The sequence below is a fragment of the Diadema antillarum genome, unplaced genomic scaffold (genome assembly GCF_040938485.1).
Source record: "Diadema antillarum isolate AM-2024a unplaced genomic scaffold, OU_Dant_1.0 scf00000201, whole genome shotgun sequence".
Taxonomy (NCBI): domain Eukaryota; kingdom Metazoa; phylum Echinodermata; class Echinoidea; order Diadematoida; family Diadematidae; genus Diadema; species Diadema antillarum.
Window position 1 is genome coordinate 1,714,754 of NW_027271090.1, and position 21,233 is coordinate 1,735,986.

At 36.7% G+C, this 21,233-nt stretch overlaps 1 long non-coding RNA gene across 1 annotated transcript; it reads right to left on the reverse strand.

The window, feature by feature from the left end:
• Window positions 1-4,726: 4,726 nt before the first annotated feature.
• Window positions 4,727-13,390, reverse strand: LOC139723854 (uncharacterized). The gene is made up of 3 exons (XR_011710388.1): window positions 13,261-13,390; window positions 7,438-7,609; window positions 4,727-5,372 (listed from the first exon to the last, which is right to left on the reverse strand). It is a non-coding gene; the product is annotated as an uncharacterized lncRNA (long non-coding RNA).
• Between the last annotated feature and the right edge of the window lie 7,843 nt (window positions 13,391-21,233).

Below are 21,233 nucleotides of genomic sequence, written 5' to 3' on the forward strand. Positions count from 1 at the left end.
TCCCATTTTTCAAAGCAGTAGCATCATCCTTTCGATCGAAAGTTATTAGATTTTCAATTGGAGAGTATGGACAGGGTCTTTAAGAATTAAACGGGGACAACTCATCGGGTGCACGTCGCGAGACCGACACCCACGAGTCATACAGCCTACAAGTCATACAGTTCACAAGTCATACAGCCCACGAGTCATACAGCTCACAAGTCATACAGCCCACTAGTTATATAGCCCACGAGTTCGACACTGGGTGAATAAAGCCCATGAGTTCGACATCAAGTAAAATAAGCTCACGAGTTATACAGCCCATGAGTTCGACACTACGCACAAAAGGCTCACGAGAACGACACTAAGCAAAGAAAGCCCATGAGACCGACACTACGCTTTAAAGGCTCACGAGTCCGACACTAGGCAAGAGAGGCTCACGAGACCTACACTGGGCAAAAGAGGCTCACGAGACCGACACTAGGCAAAGAAGGCCCACGAGACCGGCAGGCTGAACGCACCACCTATAGACCAAATGATTGTACAGGATATCCAGATAATGGCATACAAGAAAGTATAAAAGATTGAAAAGGAGAGTTGCTAGGGTATTACCTCGTCAATTTCCCTCCCTCATCCCCTGAAAGGTTCAAGATCTTTTATTGTGTTTGTGTATGTGAGTGTTTGTGAAAAAAATAAACAAAATTCAGTAAAAGTGCATGAGATGTCTCAACATTACTTTCGAAAATGTGAAAACACCCTCGACTCCCTATCTGCAAAGCACATACCGGTATACAACTCCTTAGAAAAAACAAAACAAAAAACAAAATGATGTGGACATTCAGATCAACCAACTAGAAAAATACCCAGGTATGAAATGAAGTTAACTAAAAGAAAAATAATTCACAAAATGGTCAATGTTGCAGTGCATAACTGATTTACATGTTTGGGGAAGGGGTAGTCATCTGCAAAGGCGTTGAAATGATATAAATTCACAGACAAATAATGTAATCGTCAATTTAAAGGCATCGTTAAGATTCGGAAAAAGAAGATGCATCCATGAAAATAACTTGTCTATTTTATGAAAAATGTACCTTTTTGAGAAGAATAATTTTACAAACTCAAGACACTGAAATCGAGGTGAATCGCTGTGATAAAAAAAAAAAGTTTTTATCCATTGAATTTCAAACATTATAGTTAAAGAGAAAATTAAAAATTAAACCCGAAGCAGGAGGGTATAAGCAGGCAGATGGGATATCTATAAGGCCGACTTAACTTGTGAAGCGAGAAAGAAAAGGGCGACCAAAAAAAAAAAAAAAATAGATCCTGTCCACGGTCTAATTGTGACCGTGCACCTCAAAACGAACATAAAGTTGCACACACTGATTTTGCGTGAGGACTGAAAATAAGTGAAATGGGTCAACCTAGCCGAACTTGACTTTTTCATATTTTCTGAAAGAGCGGATCTTCTTTTACATTATGCTAAAATTTGGTATCATAACACGGGCAGGAAAGTGTGTTTTTTAGCAGATTATCTTGAACATTTTTTTTTGTTGAACAGTGTGATTAGGTGTGTCTTTAGAATCCCTTTTTCATTTCTGAAAAACCTTGTCCACACTCTTCACTTTCAACTCTAATAACTTTTGAAAGGATAGTGCTACTGCTTTGAAAGTTGGCATTGATTATGGACAGAATGTGTTAATGGAGCATGTTTAATTTCAGTTTAATCTAATAATCCCTTCATTGTTGTTACTCTGGTGGTTTACTTCCTGTTTTTTTGTCCCATACATCGCACAGCCAGCATGGTTTGGTAAAGATTAAGCGTTTGAATAGACACTGTACTTCAGAGCCTCTTTTCTCAGTTCACATTTTTCCTGAGTTTGTGCTTTCTTTCCAATATTTAGATAGGTTAGGAGAGTCCATTTGATTTGAGTTATACATCATTTTAAAGCTTAAAGTCTGCTCTTTCAGAATATGGTCTTAAAGGACAAGTTCACCTTCATAAACATAAGAATTGAGAGAATGCAACAATATTAGTAGAACACATCAGTGTAACTTTGAGGAAAATTGGACAATCGATGCAAAAGTTATGAATTTTTAAAATTTTTGTGTTGGAACCGCTGGATGAGGAGACTACTACAGCTGGTGAGTCATGTGCGTACAACGGTATAAAGAAAATGTAAAAGAAAATTCAACATATTTTCACTTTTTTCGCATAATAAAAGAGCTCTTGACTTCCCTCTTTCTAAAGGCAGGGGGAATAATATTACCCATAACATTTGTCGGTAACGAGTCAGGGGAATGTGTACTTTTTTCAAAAGATGGAATTTTGTGAAATTCTCTTTATATTTTCTTTATATTGTTGTACGTATGTGACATCTAAGTTCTTCATACACTGCAGTAGTCTTCTCATCCAGCGGTTACTACCCACAAACTTTAAAAATTCATAACTTTTGAACGGATTGTCTGATTTTCCTCAAACTTTCAATGATGTGTTCTACTAATATTGCTACATTCTCTCAATCCTTATGTCTATGAAGGTGAACTTGTCCTTTAACTAAAAATTCATGTCTGGTGGCTTTTTGTTTGTTTTGAGGTGCAGGGTCACAATTAGAAATTAGGAAAGCCAATTACAGTAAATATCGCACGATGTCATCTAAAATTAAACCATTCATCGTTCTTGACCTCTATCATAATTATATTTCATACTTCTTTTTTTTTTTTTTTGGGGGGGGGGGGTCCCATGAAGAGGGCAATCTTATTATTTTTTTTTTTAAATGGTAACAATGTCGCTCCCCGTAGCATGACAGAACTGCCTCTAAAATCCAGACGTGTAGAAATACATATTCAATGTCGTTGACATGTAGATGGTGCTGTTATTAGTTAGTTACAATCTCTCGCTCGACAGCGTAACGCAATTGCACCCGCCAGTATGTAATTTTCCCCTTCATGGAACACCCTGTACAGGTAATTGACATGTAGATGGCGCTGTTCATCCTGTCGGTCTCGTGAGCCTTCTTTGCCTACTGTCGGTCTCGTAGGCTTTCTTTGCTTAGTGTCGGTCTCGTAAGCCTTTTGTGCCTAGTGTTGAACTCATGGGCTGTATGACTCGTGAGCCGTATAACTCATGGGCTGTATGACTCATGGACCTATTTTTGATGTCGGTGTCGTGGACCGTATGACTCGTGGATGTCGGTCTCGTGGGATGACCCCCAACTCATCACACAATTCTACCGAAAAGCGTTCGAGAAAAAAATAAACTCCTAGAAACACAATTTCCTGTTTAACGAACAATACATTCTGTAATTAAAGAAAAAAAAAATCTGTTCATTTATAAGAGTGACAATGAAAATCGATCGGACTTCATGTCTCTGTGCGTGTGAATGCGGCGCGGATAGACAACCAGACCAGAGTTCGCAAATTTTTAAAGTGTGCAATTTTGATAAATGAATGAGACAACTTGAGACAAGAATAGAGATAACGATCGTTCCGCATCGTTGAGCCGATGAATTGCCACATGTGGGTAATTCGTGTTAAGTCCCTAGAGGGGACTTCCTTGGACTGATCATGCCAAAATATTAAAACTGTCATAGCTTATTGTTACCATTCTTATTTACTTGTATGACAATATCGCCAGTATTAACGTTGTGACAACGACGCACTGATCCTACTAAAGCACTCAACAATCCATATGTCCCTACATTTTTATTCGTGTATAAAAAAGACAAGGATTTTTACAAACAGATTCACTCATATCATAGCTTTTTGCCACATGGCACATAAAGAACATCATAAACAGGCTTCACTAAATATTTCTTCTTTTTTTTACTGATCAAGCGCATTTTTCATCGATGACTATTACAAACAGCTACTTTAGTTATACTAGAGACCTGAAACGCTTAATATACGAGTCTAATATTAAAGGATTTACAATTATGGTTAAGTCTTAAGAGAATACACTAAAATTTCTTTCTAAAAGGATGTTTATATATGTTAGATACATAACGAGAATACCTAGACTAAATCTGAATTCACCGTTTTGAATGTTTACACAGGAAACAGGAACTGTATATTGATGCATAACAACGCCCAAATTTTACCCTTCACCACTTATCATGAGGAGAGCGTCTGAAGGCTTACAAATATGGTACCAGACAGTGGTTGCTCAAAATATTTTTACAAGGGACTAACTATGCAGATAAGTACATTGGCTGGTAAGACAAAGCGATGGCATCAACGACCCGAGTAAACTAGTATCTTATTCAAGTTTGTCTCAAACGGACTGAGTTCTTAAAGGACAAGTTTACCTTCATAGATGTTTGGGTTGAGTGAATGCAGCAGTATTAGTGGAACACATTAGTGAAAGTTTGAGAACATCGGACAATCCGTTCAAAAGTTATGCATTTTTGAAGTTTCTTCTCAGTCATGGCTGGATGAGAGCACTACAGTGTACTATAGCTTGTGATGTCGCATGTGTACAACATTGTAAAGAAAGTATAAAGAAAATTCAATATATTTTCACTTTTTTTCGCATAACAAAAGAACACTCGACTTCTGTATTTCCGAAGGCAATGGAATATTATTACACTTTACATACGTCAGTATCAAGTCGAAGAAAAGTGCAGTTTGATAAAAAAATAAAGCTTTGTGAAATTCTGTTCTTATTTAACTTATAAGAATTATCAATTTCCTCAATCCACATGTATACGAAGGTGGACTTGTCCTTTAATATTATTTCAATCGTGCCAATGAAATCGGAAAAGAGCAATGTGGAATAAACATTTGAATTAGCTACTCCATATGTGGAGAAAATCTTACTCATGGTAGAAATTCATGCGCACAAATCGTTACTAACCAATAATGTTCGGATGAGCTTGGGAATTAATGACATTCTTACGATAATGTAGTTCTTTTTCTCATTTGAATACTGGCTGTTTGTGATAAATCGCAAAAGAACAAAAAGGACGAATAGAGTTACATTGAAAGCAACCTTTTCCATTTCAAACTTAACTTCTGTACCTCAAATCAATATACAGTACCTAAATGAATTGCTATAACGTATACTCACGTTATGCAAAGCAATGTACTGAATTGTATATCATCTCTTATTTTTCTTTTTAATATAATATCCACTTTCCACCTTTCTTTTAATAAATGGCTAATATACACATAGAAAAAAAGAAACAAAGGCTGCTTAACATTATGTTCTACCCTCACCGTTAATGCATTCCAGATGATGTAATAACGAAATCAATTTCATGTCAAAACCTCGAGCATGGATGAACGGGTCCTTCACAGGCCTTTTTCAATCAGATAGGTCTTCACATCCAGAAGAGTTGAACTTGCTTTGGCTGCGCTTGTCCGGTGCTCATTTGGGTAAATGCCGATTACCACAGCTGCGATTCGGAGAGAGCAAAACATGGATATTGTCGCTAAACCCCAAAAGGAAAAGTCAATTTTCACAGTTCAAAAAAAAAAGTGTTCATGGATACTGCTAAGTAGAGCCTACTAATAATAAGCGTGCCCAAACATCTTCTGTAACCAGAAAAATCAACAATATTTACATCACCACTGCTGCTATTACACTGCTTCTCCTGCATCCACCATTAACTATACGAACAACTTCTACTTCTAAAACATGCCTCAGCACATACACCACAGCGTCCATGTCTGCTCCAACAACATATTCAAGTAAAGACACAACGTTTTCAAAACGTTTTCAAGACGTTCTAATGGACGTTTTATAATGTTTTGACTTAGCATTTACCGCAATGCACAGGTTTGGGGAAAGCGTTTCAAAATGAAACGTCCTTTACAAAGCGTTACCAAATATTATCGGATGTTAGGAAATTAACCATCATGAATATCCAGGTAAGAAAAATGTGAAGACTGTTAGAAATAAACACAAGAAAAAAAAACCCCCATTATAATCTAAAGTATTTATGCTGGGTTCAAACTTTTTAACAAAGTGAATTTATACTTACGTTGTTCAGTTATTCACTTGTATTTTAAATTGTGATATAAACAGGTATTTTCATATTTCGATAGGCCTATTAAAGGTATGTGTGATTTCATTTCATCCACTGCGTATTCACGCATTACAACATTTTAGCCGGTTTAAAAAAAAAATGTGACACATATACATCGGAATAGGATATAGTAGGAATAGGTGGTATAGCTACATTATGAACAGGTTAGGATAGAATTGTATAGGATTAGTATTAGGGTACATTGATCCTGGATTTAGCCTTTATGTTTTCAGAAGTAAAGAGTATGCAAAATGCAGCTGTAATGCAGCCTTTACTTTTACCTATTGCGTTTTTAAAGATTTTAAAGCTTTTTTTAAGGTTCTTTGAATGTTCTTGAAACGTTTATATGAAATTATTGACATTCCTGAAAAGTTCTGAGACGGTTTGTGCAATTTTTTCTAATGTTCTTTGTTATACACATTTGACATTCTTAAAAGGTTTTCTGGACGTTCTAGGCGGATATGAAAGGTTTTTAAAGCGTTCTGGGAAGGGACATTTTTCAGACTTTTTAAAAAAACGGTTTAGACTGTTCCTAAAGGCTTTCTAAAGGTCGTTAAAAACCCAATGAAGGTTTTTACTGTTATTTTACGTCCATTTGCAACGTTTTGATTACGCCGAAAATATTTCTCAAAAAGAGTGAGAAAGTTTCGACAAAACGTCAAAGAAAAACAAACAACCAAACTTGGAACGTTCCAAGAACGTTCAGAAAATGCCCAATTGTTAGCTGGTATGAAATGTTACGACCGCGATATTTTGTGACTAATATATTTCCGAAAATCTTTTGTTTCTACTTTGAAACCACCTAACATCAGAACGGTTTCAATGACCTGTTTTTACTCCTGTTGCTGCTATTTAAACTAATACAGCCTTCCTATGGTTACCATCGCTTTAGGTCAATGTTTACTACACACTTCGCTTTTTATATTCTAATGAATATGAAGTGTGTCATGTCGCATTATTTTCGTGTCATATTACCACGAAGTTAAAAAAATTGTTTGTTGCAAAGTGAATATATCATTCCGACAAAATTATGATTTACGAGCCACGACATTACATCAATGTAACAGTGATGAACGATCATTGTCTATCATGAAATTATTTGTGTAGTGTCTTTTATGATTTGGCATCATGCCAAAAATAAAGCGAGATGAAGAATTATTTTGTTTTGTCTTTTCTTTGAAGGTGTAAAGAAAATCAGACGTTGTAATTCCCTGATGTAATGAGGACTTAATGGCATATCTTTTGCAATATCATTACATCATAACAACCTCAGGCTGTTGCTGGTATTTGTGAGTTTATTTTTCTCGTTCTCCTATAGGGCCTATCTTATGAATTACAAGATTTTTTTTGAAAAAAAAAACGAGCCAAACACATTATATTGGGATGCATTATTTTGTGAGTATGTGTAGGGGGATGGGGAGGGAGATCTCACCTGTATTACTCTTATAAGCAAGTACGCCTTCTCGAACATTCGCCCCTTCTATCACGTTGTCGACTTTAGTCTTGAATTGGTATTTGACACCGCCGAGCCGAATGCCTTTATTTTGCATCAATGCGGTTGTCTCATAACCTTGGATGAGCTCTCGGACTTCTTCTGGAGTGATCTGTAAGGCGTGTTGTGCGTGTAAAGGTGGGTACGTATAAATGTTGATTTTATGGAAATGGATTGTGTGTATATTGATCGTGTGTAGGCATATAGGAGGGTTGAAAGAAAAGAAGAGGATTACTGGTCTATGTAACTCGAGAGAGAAATCATGTATATGGGTCAGAATTTTGAACGATGTACAATTGAGCCAAAACAAGGCACAATTTAAAAAGTACGAAATTCTCCAAATCATTCATCTTACCTGAAAGAATGAACCCAATTATACTAGAATTTTTCCAGAGGAACAAGTTTTTATTCACCGCTGAAGTTTACCATGTCCAGAGCAGCGAACGTCCGGGGGGAATAAATACTGCACATACATTTTAATGCCATTTAACATAGTTTGCAAAGATCTGATTCAGTTCAAAATCCTAACGAAATATCTTAAGGGACATGTGTACGTGCTTGCAGAATATTAAGCTTGTACGCTTAACCTGTACGTAATGGTAGACAACTGATGATTTAACTAAATTCGTCATTTCTGTGGAAATATTGCTCTTCCGCTAAACACTTTCTCCACTTTACGCGCATTTTACAGAAACTCAATATTTTGACCTCTTATTTCACTATCCCATACTTTAATCCTCACTCCCAAATAATAACATACCTTTTTAAGATGTATCTGATCTGGGCAGTCTCTATAACCCAACAAACATAGCATAATTTTCATCACGGAGGTTCGCATGTAGCTCACGGACGTTCGGAACAAACAAGATATTGAACAGTGCATGCAGCTCTCTTGAGTTGGAAACGCATTCTACTCACAACAAACAGCAATTTCATGTCGAGAACAAACTCCTCTGCGAAATCCTGAATAGATGTTACCAATTTTTCAATTATATAAGCTTGTTTATCTTCTCATACTGAGGAATCAAAGAAAACAATTTTTCCATCTCTCGTAAATGAACGTACAAACGTACGTGTAATCTCAGTGACTTAGTCCATCCTTGAGAACGAATATATTTATCAAAATTTCGTTATTATGAAGTAAAGATTCAGGTCCTAAACTTGTTATATAAAGTCTACAATGCAAAATTTGCTTACAGTATAACGAACATCGTCACAGCTAAAATTATGACAAAGAATTAATATAGAAAAACAACAGAAATGTGCTCCGTTATAGAAATACGAAGTTTACTGAGCTGGGGAGGGCAAACGAATACGTTAGGAAGAAATCCCTCTGTGTTTGCTCCTTGTGTTACACACTGTTACCGAGGAAATTTGTGTTATTATATTAGTCAGAAATGATAATAGGTTCGATACTGCGAAGTTTCGTCATAACAAGACACAATAAGTCCATATAACTTGGATGGATGTTTGTGACTTCGATATTATACAATATGGTTTGTTATTACAAACATTTTGTAGCGCGTCATTTCGGAGGCTCGTTATTCATACAGTTTGTCAATACGAAAATTGATAGAGTTCGTACAATTACGAAGCTTTTTTATTGGGTAAATGATAGGAAACTCCGAAGGTTAATCGAAAGGTTTATTAATTGGAACATGAAAAATCATGTTCGCTTATCCAAATGTGGAGAAACAAGTTAACAACTAAAATCCTGCAAATGTCAAAACCTCATAATAACCGTTTTCACCTAAACGAATATCAGGCCCATTCCACTTTTAGAAGAACGGACCTAAAAATAATGATCCTTAATATCTATTTTTCGAAGAACATTAATAACAAACCTCCTGAATTAACCACATGTTTTTTTTTTTCATTTTCGGAATAACAAACCTTTGGACATCGGAGTCACGAATCTTTGAAAGAGCAAACGTATCAAAGTGCAACCTTAAACCTATTCTTAATCATTCCTTTTTTAACATGTGTTTTCAAAGTAAGCACAAAAGCACAAACAAATTGACGATCTCTCTGTCTCTTAAATGTAATATGAAAAAAAAAATCTTGGAAAGAATTACAAATGAACATTGCTTTTCATTGATGAGTATAAAACAACACCATGTGATGATAAGCGGAGGATTTGTACATGTGTTTTCATCAGACAATAATTGTATACTGCATTATTTTTGTTCGCTTGTGACGGCATTTCGATGAATAAAAAACATAAACAAACAAACAAACAAAAATTCCTCCAGAGGAATTTGGTATAACGGGAGTGCACTGGCAGTTCTTTTCTCTGTGCGTTGGATCCCGATCCCTTCTCTGTTTCTCAGTCATTTTCATGCAACTGTTTCCACGTCCTTTTGAAACTCTTCCGTTTCTTATTCAACACATGCCCATTACAGACTTCTTCCGTCATTATCCTGAATGTGATTGCGTAGGACTTTTCGGATTTGTTTTGGTTTGTTTTGTTTGTTTTTGTGTTCTGTTTGGTCGCAGCATGTTCAGGCTATTGAGGGAATGAGAGAAAAATCGTCATGAAGAGAAAAATAAGAATGAATTAAGGCATTTAATATCATGACAATTACAGCGAACGTCCGTAATGGTGACCAAAACTGGATGTGTTCTGTTTGAGACGGCAGCCACCATACTCAAAAGAAAAACACTTAGAGCACCTGTCACTAAAAAGTGGCACTGATCCTCTTTCTCCTACTATGTAATCCATTGACTTATTTAACCAACGAACATCCGTGAAAAAAAAAAACATTTTCCGTTTGTTATTACAGGTAAATTGAGTGCTGAACGCTATTCACTTTCGGGTATGAGCGGCTCGGTGATTTAGTAATATTTTGAACTAACATTAATTTTATATGCAGTGATATATTTGTAATTGTCAGAAATTTCCTTTCTCGGACAGAACCTCCGTGAGCGAAACTTTCAGAACCTGTAACAGTACAAATTGTCTCCAGAACCTCATTAGAAAGAAATTTAAATGCACAGAAATTAAAGATTACGCAAAATTCCATTTTCCTATAACTTTGTTTTCAGTGTTTAGCTGTTTTTTGTATAATTAGAGGGAAAACAAGCGTAAAATTGTGAGTGAATCTTCAACTGTTTGTTCATCATGATCACATAACGCCTTAAAAATTCTGAAACTACTGCTCTTAACTCATTGTTTACTTTGTAAAACTTTATTTGCCACTATTGGAGCCAAAAGTTTTAAAGAATACAGGACACTTTCGGGACAAGTTATCCCTATCGGAGGGATTGCATACGTCACGGACGTTCGCTGGAATTGTCACGGACGTTCGTTCTACTACTAGGGTCATGTTCCAGGACGGATAACTAATCGGCAGAGAGTACCTAGCCTTCCTAACTCTTTCAAAAATATGAAAAGGTATTGTCAATGCAAATTATAAGAAATTTGACATCCTTACAACATATGTATTGCTCAGAGGGGGATCAGGAGGTGAATTTTTAGAGAAAATATTATTTGCTTGGTTTTTGGTGAATTGCATGGTCCAAAAACTGCGGACGAACCTCAGTCCACTCCAAAAATGACATGCAGCTCCTCGACTAGAGAGCCAGATGAAAAATGCACCTTCGCCATCAAAGCAAGATGGTGTCCCATTCGAAAACGTTTTAATCATCACGGACGTTCTTTTTTTCTCGGAGGTTCGTCTAAACATATAATTTCGGTTCCTATTTGACAAAGGATGGACAGAAACTCAAAACAAACATATTATCGTGTGGCTAGATCTTAGTTGATTACAGATTCAGAACAGTATCGCCAATAACGTTTAAAGGGGATGGCTAGTAACTGATCAGTGGGAATCAGTGGGAATGCTGGAGGATATTTCTATTGTTATTGAAAAAGGCCCCCCCCCCCCTAAAAAAAAAAATAGCCCAGTTGGTCATACAGACGAAACGATGATTGCACCAAATGGTACCTGATTAGACCAGGAGGCTGACTATTAGACCAAATGACAATAATATCAATGGTTATTAGACTAAATGGGTGTAGATTAAATGATGACAGACAGAGGCTAGACCAACTGGGCAATGGACCAAAATTAATGATGTGTACACCAAATTTATATTGGAAAAATTTGGTTTTATTTTAGACCATTTGTGACCCTGCACCTCAAAACAAACAAAAAGTAGCCAGACGTGAATTTTTAGTTAAGACCATATTCTGAAAGAGCAGACTTTAAGCTTTAAAATGATATATAACTCAAATCAAATGGATTTTCCTAACCTATCTAAATATTGGAAAGAAAGCACAAACTCAGGAAAAGTGTGAACTGAGAAAAGGGCTCTGAAGTACAGTGTGAAACCGTGCTGGCTGTGGGATGAATGGGACAAAAAACAGGAAGTAAACCACCAGAGTAACAACAATGAAGAGATTATTACATTAAAATGAAATCAAGCATGTCTCATTGACACATTCTGTCCATAATTAATGCCAACTTTCAAAGCAGTAGCACTATCCTTTCAAAAGTTATTAGAGTTGAAAGTGAAGAGTGTGGACAAGGTTTTTCAGAAATGAAAAAGGGATTCTAAAGACACACCTAATCACACTATTCTACCAAAAATGTTCGAGATAAACTGATGGAAAAAAAAGAACATTTTCCTGCCCGTTTTGTGATACCAAATTTTAGCATAATGTAAAAGAAGACCCGTTCTTTCAGAAAATATGAAGAAGTCAAGTTCGGCTAGGTTGACCCATTTCATTTATTTTCAGTCCTCACGCAAAATCAGTGTGTGCGACTTTATGTTCGTTTTGAGGTGCACGGTCACATTTGATGATTAGACGAAATGGAATTAGACCAACTCATAATAGACCAAATCGGTATTTGATGATATAAATAATTTATACCAATAATTGGTGTTAGACCAAAAATAGACCAAATGGCTATTAGTAGACGAATTGACTGTAGACCAAATAGTAATTAAACCGAATAACAATTAGACCAAACAGTAATTGAACGAAATGATGACTAGACCAACTGGTCATTATACCAACTGATTTTAAACAGTCTATTAGATCAACTGGCTGTAGACCAAGTCTTAAAATTAATAGAGTGTTAACCGATCCGGACGATAGCCTCTTTGAAATGGTTGTTTGAAGGTTAAATATAAATTCAAAACTCGTCTTTTAATATTACATGAGAAAAAGTACCAACGCACCCTTTCGGCAAAAACCAGGGGGGGGGGGGGTATGGGGCGCCAAGTGTTCGCTTGAAAATTCCGTCCAAATAGACACGAAATTACCTTAAAACTACAGAAATCATAAACTCAAATCCATTTCGTTAGAAAATGAAATTGTACAGACAATTTCGTAACAAAACAATTTCATTTTGTAACGAAATCTGGTTTAATTACAAAATTATGAAGACAGTTATCCATTTTGTTACAAAATGAAACAACAAATTTTTATTTTGTAAACAAAATCTCATGTTGTTAAAAAAAAAGTCTTGTGCTTTTTCATTTTGTGACAGAATGACATGGCAAATATAATTTCGTAACAGAATCTTATTTTGCTCCAAAAAAAAAAAAAAATCATTTCGTGTACGGAATGGTTCTACAAACTGCATTTCGTGTAGAGGGTCTAACAGAACTGAACTACACTCCCTTTTGTGTACGGAATTGAACAACAAAAGTCATTTCCCTGTAAGGTACCATACGAAATGGATTGAGTTGCACACGAAATGGATTTCGTTGCACACGGAATGCATTTCGTTCGATATCAAATGGATTTCGTACCATGCGAAACGGATTTCGTGCTACACAGAAAGGATTTCGTGTACGGAATGGCATTCTGTCAGTCTCCGCCGCGTAAGGAATATAAGAAGGACGCTGATTGGCCGCCTTGTTGATCCGAGCAAGCTCCGCCCTAAATTTTGCATATACCGGTACTTGAATGAAGGGTCAGACAACGAAATTTCGAAAGCCGGTAAGACTTGTAAGTTTATTATAAACTCTTATTTTTTTCTTTTTTTTTGCTTTATAACAAATGCCTATTACTAAAGTGAATCGATTAACGTTAGGCCTGCACGATATTAGTGGTCTGATACGCTATTGGAAGCAAATCACTGGACATTCTTGCATCTGTCACTGCCACTGGCGTCCAACTTAACGTTAGTTCAGTCCCACGTGTATCTTTCTGCGATGGTAATTTTCTCCAACACATTACCATCCAAATCCACTTAATACATGAACAAGCTTATCTGAAGATAACCTTTTAAGTTAGGGCTGCGTTTCATGAAACCGTCATAAATATAAGTTCATGACATCCCATTGAAGCATGTACAAACTCTACATTACAATACACGTTTCAAGGGGATGTCCAAGAAGTTAGACTTACGACGGTTTCATGAAACGCAGCCCAGATCTAGATCTACTGCGTAATAATAGTCATTACGCTGGATTTGCTTCAATAGCGTTCCTGTGTATCAGTGGGTGTTGGGCACCGCTAGATCTTTCATACATGAGAGGAAAATAATTTTTGAAATTTCACTTTCAGCTCTGAATCCCCAGCCCGAATTGTGGCAAAGTAGGAGTTATCTCGCTTTGGGCAATTTTGTTGTCTGTTTTTGACTGCTCAACAGTGAATGTTCGCTACAGTCCCGCATAAATTTGGCCCTATGACTATGAGTATGAGTGATGCAAATCATTAGTTATCTTCAGATAAGCTTGTACATGTCATGTGTAAGTGGGCATGCAAATGCACTCATAGGAACTTGGTAATGTAGGGTTGTGTAGAACAAAGTTTCCTTGTTGGAGTAGTCGGATAGACTTCCCTAACACTAATAATATTTCAAGTCATACCCATTTTCTTGCAATCAGTTTTAGCGGGAGTTACAAGGAAATCTTGTCGAGTAGTCAAAACAGACATCAAAATTTCACTTTGATAGCAAGATCAGACCCCGACTGCCGGGGGGGGGGGGGGGGGCACTCACTAACCTAATATAATAATGGTATACTCGGTCTTGGGTGTGCTGCTCAGCTCAGATGGGTCACTTTTTTTGAAGAAATCCCTAACGTTACGTTAAACATGGCCTGGGTTGTAATTTTTAGTCAGAAAATTCCTAAACATGCCTAACAATTTTCAAAATCTGTAATTTTATTGTTTAGAGTACACTCCCAAGGTGCAAAATCCCTGTTTTGAATCAGAAAATCCCTAATAATGGATGCCCTTTTGTAGTCTACCAAGATGATCCTTACAATAGGGTATGGAAATGTATGGTATTACCGGACACTTTTGACGCCGTCGCGAAACCGCAAATTTGACTTCGGAGGCCGACGAACACAAGAGCCCCCGGATAAAATACAGACCAGTGGAGAACCCTGCACATGGATGAGTTTGCATGGACAGACAAAGGGAATACACACAAAAGCCTATAGATGCTAATCCATGCCTATTTGCACTGTTTTTCCTATGAAGTTTAGTTATCTAAGATAACCTCATAGGTTATAACCAATGAGGTTGTCTAAGACTAAGATAACCTCTTAGACATAGTTACTATAAGTGGGAAAAACTAAATTAATGGGATAAGAGATATTTTATAATTTATTTTTTCTCTAGAGAAAATTAATGAACATAGTTTGCTACATGTACATTTCTCCACAGTTAAATTCAGAAGGATATTGATAAGAAGAAACAGAAACACTTTGCCAATATGGATTTTATATGTTATTAGCAAAATATGATCAAAATAACTTCTTTCCGATGTCTGTATGTTGGAAAATTTTTTCAATAGAAAACACATGTCCGGTAATACAATGCTCTGATCCAGGTCACCAAAACACAGCATATGTGAAAAAGGAGAGTGATGAAATGGTTTATACAGTATCGAAGATTAATTTGCCTTTGCAAATAACATCTTTATTTTAAGGATCATCTTGGTAGACTGCTGTGAGTAATGTACTGTCTGGGCTTGTCCCTCAAACTGTCAGTGAACGGAGCAGCTGGAGGACACCAGGCCTCACACGGTGGAGCTGAGAGCATGGCCGTATGCAGAAATTTTTTCCAAGGGGGGCAAGACATGTTAAAATTTTCAAAAAAACCTTTAAATCGAGTGAGCGAAGCGACCGAGCTGCTCACGAGAGCACTTTTGCATTTTTTAAAATGGATTCGAAGGATTTTGTGCAAATTTTCAGTAAAAAAATGTGAATTTTCAAAATTTCTGGGGGGCAACTGCCCCCCGCCCCCGCTGCGTATGGCCATGGCTGAGAGTGACATAGGGTGATGCTATTTTTTTTTAAATATGAGTAGTACAACCTTTATTTATGGTTAAGTTAAACTTTAGAAGAACTGTTGCTGAGCTAGCGCCAGGAGCGTCTTTCGACGGTGTGTGCACTCTACAAGTGTTCACTATTATTATTTTCTATAGGATTTTGACTATTTATTGCATGACTTTGATAAATATTTGGTGTGACTACTTAAAAGTGTCCGGTAATACCATACATTTCCATACCCTATTGTAAGGATCATCTTGGTAGACTACAAAAGGGCATCCATTATTAGGGATTTTCTGATTCAAAATAGGGATTTTGCACCTTGGGAGAGTACTCTAAACAATAAAATTACAGATTTTGAAAATTGTTAGGCATGTTTAGGAATTTTCTGACTAAAAATTACAACCCAGGCCATGTTTAACGTAACGTTAGGGATTTCTTCAAAAAAAGTGACCCATCTGAGCTGAGCAGCACACCCAAGACCGAGTATACCATTATTATATTAGGTTAGTGAGTGCCCCCCCCCCCGGCAGTCGGGGTCGGATCTTGCTAAGTGAAATTTGTCTGTTTTGACTACTGTATAAACCATTTCATCACTCTCCTTTTTCACATATGCTGTGTTTTGGTGACCTGGAACAGAGCATTGTATTACCGGACATGTGTTTTCTATTGAAAAATTTTTCCAACATACAGACATCGGAAAGAAGTTATTTTGATCATATTTTGCTAATAACATATAAAATCCATATTGGCAAAGTGTTTCTGTTTCTTCTTATCAATATTCTTCTGAATTTAACTGTGGAGAAAAGTACATGTAGCAAACTATGTTCATTAATTTTCTCTAGAGAAAAAATAAATTATAAAATATCTCTTATCCCATTAATTTAGTTTTTCCCACTTATAGTAACTATGTCTAAGAGGTTATATTAGTCTTAGATAACCTCATTGGTTATAACCTATGAGGTTATCTTAGATAACTAAACTTCATAGGAAAAACAGTGCAAATAGGCATGGATTAGCATCTATAGGCTTTTGTGTGTATTCCCTTTGTCTGTCCATGCAAACTCATCCATGTGCAGGGTTCTCCACTGGTCTGTATTTTATCCGGGGGCTCTTGTGTTCGTCGGCCTCCGAAGTCAAATTTGCGGTTTCGCGACGGCGTCAAAAGTGTCCGGTAATACCATACATTCCATACCCTATTGTAAGGATCATCTTGGTAGACTACAAAAGGGCATCCATTATTAGGGATTTTCTGATTCAAAACATTTTGCACCTTGGGAGTGTACTCTAAACAATAAAATAAAGACCGAGTATACCATTATTATATTAGGTTAGTGAGTGCCCCCCCCCCCCCCTCCTCGGCAGTCGGGGTCGGATCTTGCTAAGTGAAATTTGTCTGTTTTGACTACTCGACAAGATTTCCTTGTAACTCCCGCTAAAACTGATTGCAAGAAAATGGGTATGACTTGAAATATTATTAGTGTTAGGGAAGTCTATCCGACTACTCCAACAAGGAAACTTTGTTCTACACAACCCTACAGTACCAAGTTCCTATGAGTGCATTTGCATGCCCACTTACACATGACATGTACAAGCTTATCTGAAGATAACTCATGATTTGCATCACTCATACTCATAGTCATAGGGCCAAACTTATGCGGGACTCTATATTATAGCAAACATTCACTGTTGTGCAGTCAAAAACAGACAACAAAATTGCCCAAAGCGAGATAACTCCTACTTTGCCACAATTCGGGCTGGGGATTCAGAGCTGAAAGTGAAATTTCAAAAATCATTTTCCTCTCATGTATGAAAGATCTAGCGGTGCCCAACACCCACTGATACACAGGAACGCTATTGAAGCAAATCCAGCGTAATGACTATTATTACGCAGTAGATCTAGATCTGGGCTGCGTTTCATGAAACCGTCGTAAGTCTAACTTCTTGGACATCCCCTTGAAACGTGTATTGTAATGTAGAGTTTGTACATGCTTCAATGGGATGTCATGAACTTATATTTATGACGGTTTCATGAAACGCAGCCCTAACTTAGAAGGTTATCTTCAGATAAGCTTGTTCATGTATTAAGTGGATTTGGATGGTAATGTATTGGAGAAAATTACCATCGCAGAAAGATACACGTGGGACTGAACTAACGTTAAGTTGGACGCCAGTGGCAGTGACAGATGCAAGAATGTCCAGTGATTTGCTTCCAATAGCGTATCAGACCACTAATATTGTGCAGGCCTAACGTTAATCGATTCACTTTAGTTATAGGCATTTGTTATAAAGCAAAAAAAAAAAAAAAAGAAAAAAATAAGAGTTTATAATAAACTTACAAGTCTTACCCGCTTTCGAAATTTCGTTGTCTGACCCTTCATTCAAATACCGGTATATGCGGGATTCAAGATGGCGCCCTTCTAAAGAGCATGTTCTCGAGCCTCGCTTTATTTTTTTCCCAACAATTTTTGTTTTAAGGCCAGTCCAGACCGTTCTCGTTAAGTTTATTCTAACTGTTTGTGTTCATGGCCGAGAAGAGGTTTTTGTCGCCCACCAAACACCCCGGAGGAGGAGGTAAGAAGCCCAAAAGTCTGAATTTCAATTCGCCAGTGACTGAGAAGGTTAAAGCACGTAATACCAGTCTTGATTTTCATGAAAAGGCTTGTGAGGAGAGATTCACCAGTTTGGAAAAAGAGCTTTCACAAGCACTCGTCAAGATCGATGACTTGGAGAACAGGTCGCGAAGGAATAATTTGGTGTTCTTTAATCTCCCAGAAGGAGAAGAAACGGATGCTGCAGGGGGTTGTGGGGAGCTGATCTCATCACTCCTATCGTCCATCGATGAAGCCATTGGTGATGCCAAGATCGAGAGAGCTCATCGCACCCCGCCAGGGCCACCACCAATCCCGTATGCACCAGAATGGCAACCAGCGCCCAAAGGATCGACCAATACATGTGTGCTTTGGATCGTTCCAGTATCGAGCCAAAGTAAGGAAGGCCTGCATCGCTGCATTCAAGGGTGGATTCAAGTACAAGGAGAGAAAGATATTTGTAGCGGAGGACTTCAGCCAGCGCATTCAAGCACGCCGTAGAGCGCTCCTTCCACAGTTAAAGAAGCTACAGCAAGAAGGAAAGAAAGCATTTTTCGTCTACCCCGCGACCATCAAATATGTCCAAGACAACCTACTGAAGGTTTACAAGCCAAGTGTTTGAAGTACAGCTGTAAACATCATTACATGTAATGATGTACATGTAAATGAATCACTTTCACCCACTTATAACTTGTAGTCAGAGAGAGGATTACACCAGATGTATGGTACTGTTCCAGCTTTTTAATTTTTGAAGAGAAGATCAGGGTTTCTTACCTTGTTTGACTTGATGGACTAGTAGGTCATTGGTGCCCTATTTAGACTTGTTGGATTTTCAGTATAAATTATGTTTATCTTATGTAACAGAGGCTTCAGGTTACTATGTTACCCCAGTATGTTATTTGTTACATCACAGCTTTGTGTTGTGTGTATGTGTGATGTTTGTTTGCTTGTTGTTTTTGTGTGTCTCCTCGTCTTTTTGTCTTGTCTCCCTTGCCCATTTTACAGATTCTTTCTGTTTTTATGACATGTTTTTTTTTTTTTAAACTACTGATTATGGGAATACTGAATTGTTAAATCCTTTGATATTTGAAATTTATAGATGATGAGTATGAATATGATTTCTTTTAATTGTCGAGGTTTAACAGATGATTTTAAAAGAAAGAAAGTGTTTATGTTTCTACATCAAAAGCAGTATGATATAATTTATTTACAGGAAACTCACTCACTGAAAGGGGATGAGTCCTTTTGGAAAACACAGTGGGGTGGCCAAGCTAATTTTTGTAGTTTTCAGTCGAGAAGCAGGGGGGTTGCAATCTTATTTAAACCTTCTTTGAAAGTGAAGATTTGTAGTAGTTTACTTGATGATGATGGTAGATTTATTATGTTGGAGGTAGAAATAAATGAATTTAAGTATATTTTGGTTAATATTTATGGTCCAAACGATGATAGTCCAGTCTTTTTTATGGAAGTGTTTAATAAACTGGACGAAATAGGAAATTCTAGTATTATTCTTGCAGGAGATCTAAATGTTGCCGTTGGCCCACTGGATTATAAAGTGACCCGTAGTCAACATAAACATATTCGCTCCAAAGATATTTTTAATTGTTTTGTTGATGATTTTAATTTGATAGATGTGTGGAGACGGGAGCATAAAGGTACTCCAGGTTTTACAACACAGTAACAAAACCCCATTGTCTCTTCCAGGCTTGACTACATATTTGTTTCGAGTGATTTGATTAGTCAAATCAAAAAATCTGAAATATACCCTGGAATTAGTTCTGACCATGCCATAGTTTATATGAATTTGACCTCCAACTTCCCTCTTCGTGGAAAAGGCTACTGGAAGTGTAATTGTCATTATTTAAATCAGGATATGGAATTTATAACATTTATCAAAGAAAAAATTGATTATAAAGAAATCCATAGGAATTCGGAATTAAATCCTAATATAATTTGGGATGCTTTTAAATGGGGTATCGCAGGGTTTTGTTTGCAATATTCAAGTATAAAAAAGAAAGAGAAAAATAAAATTAAAGAAGAATTGTTACAACAAATTTCCCATTATAAACAGGAAATGGGAAATTTACAAAGTTGATACAAGTGGTACTAATATTGATATGATTGCGGAGTTGTTTCATAAATAGAAAAATTAGAAAATGAATCGAATGAAATTTTGGATAGAGAAACTGCAGGATTAATATTGTAAGATCACGTATAAAATGGGCAGAACAGGGTGAAAAGAGCTCTAAATACTTCTGTAATTGAGAAAAGCGTAATAATGAAAGAAAAATTGTTCGCTAATTAAAGTCAGGTGAGGGAGATATTTTAAGTGACCCAGATAAAATTTTGGAAGAAATTGGTATTTATTTTGAGTCCCTTTATTCCTCTAATTGTTCCCAAGAAGATGTCGAAGCTGCTTCTTTATTCCTATTTGGTTTAGATGTTCCAACAATTTCGGAGACTCAAAAAGAAATCTTAAATGGCCCAATTACAAAATCTGAATTGTGGTCTACCTTAAAGACAATGTCTTCAAACAAGACTCCAGGATTGGATGGCCTCCCTAGTGAATTTTATGTTACATTTTTTTTAATGATATTGTTGATATGCTGATAGATTCATACAATTCTTCTTTCACTAATGGTTTATTAAGCCAGACACAAAGAAATGGAGTAATAACATTGTTGTTGAAAGAAGGGAAAGACCCTCTAGAAATCAAAAGTTATAGGCCAATTTCTTTGTTAAATGTGGATTATAAGTTGATTGCTAAGGTAATGAGTCAACGATTAAAAAGGGTTATTAATTCTCTAATTCATTCAGATCAACAGGGATTCTTGAGTGGTCGTAATATTAGTGCAAATATTCGAACCATTATTGACCTTATTGAATACTCTGATTTTGTGGATGAGT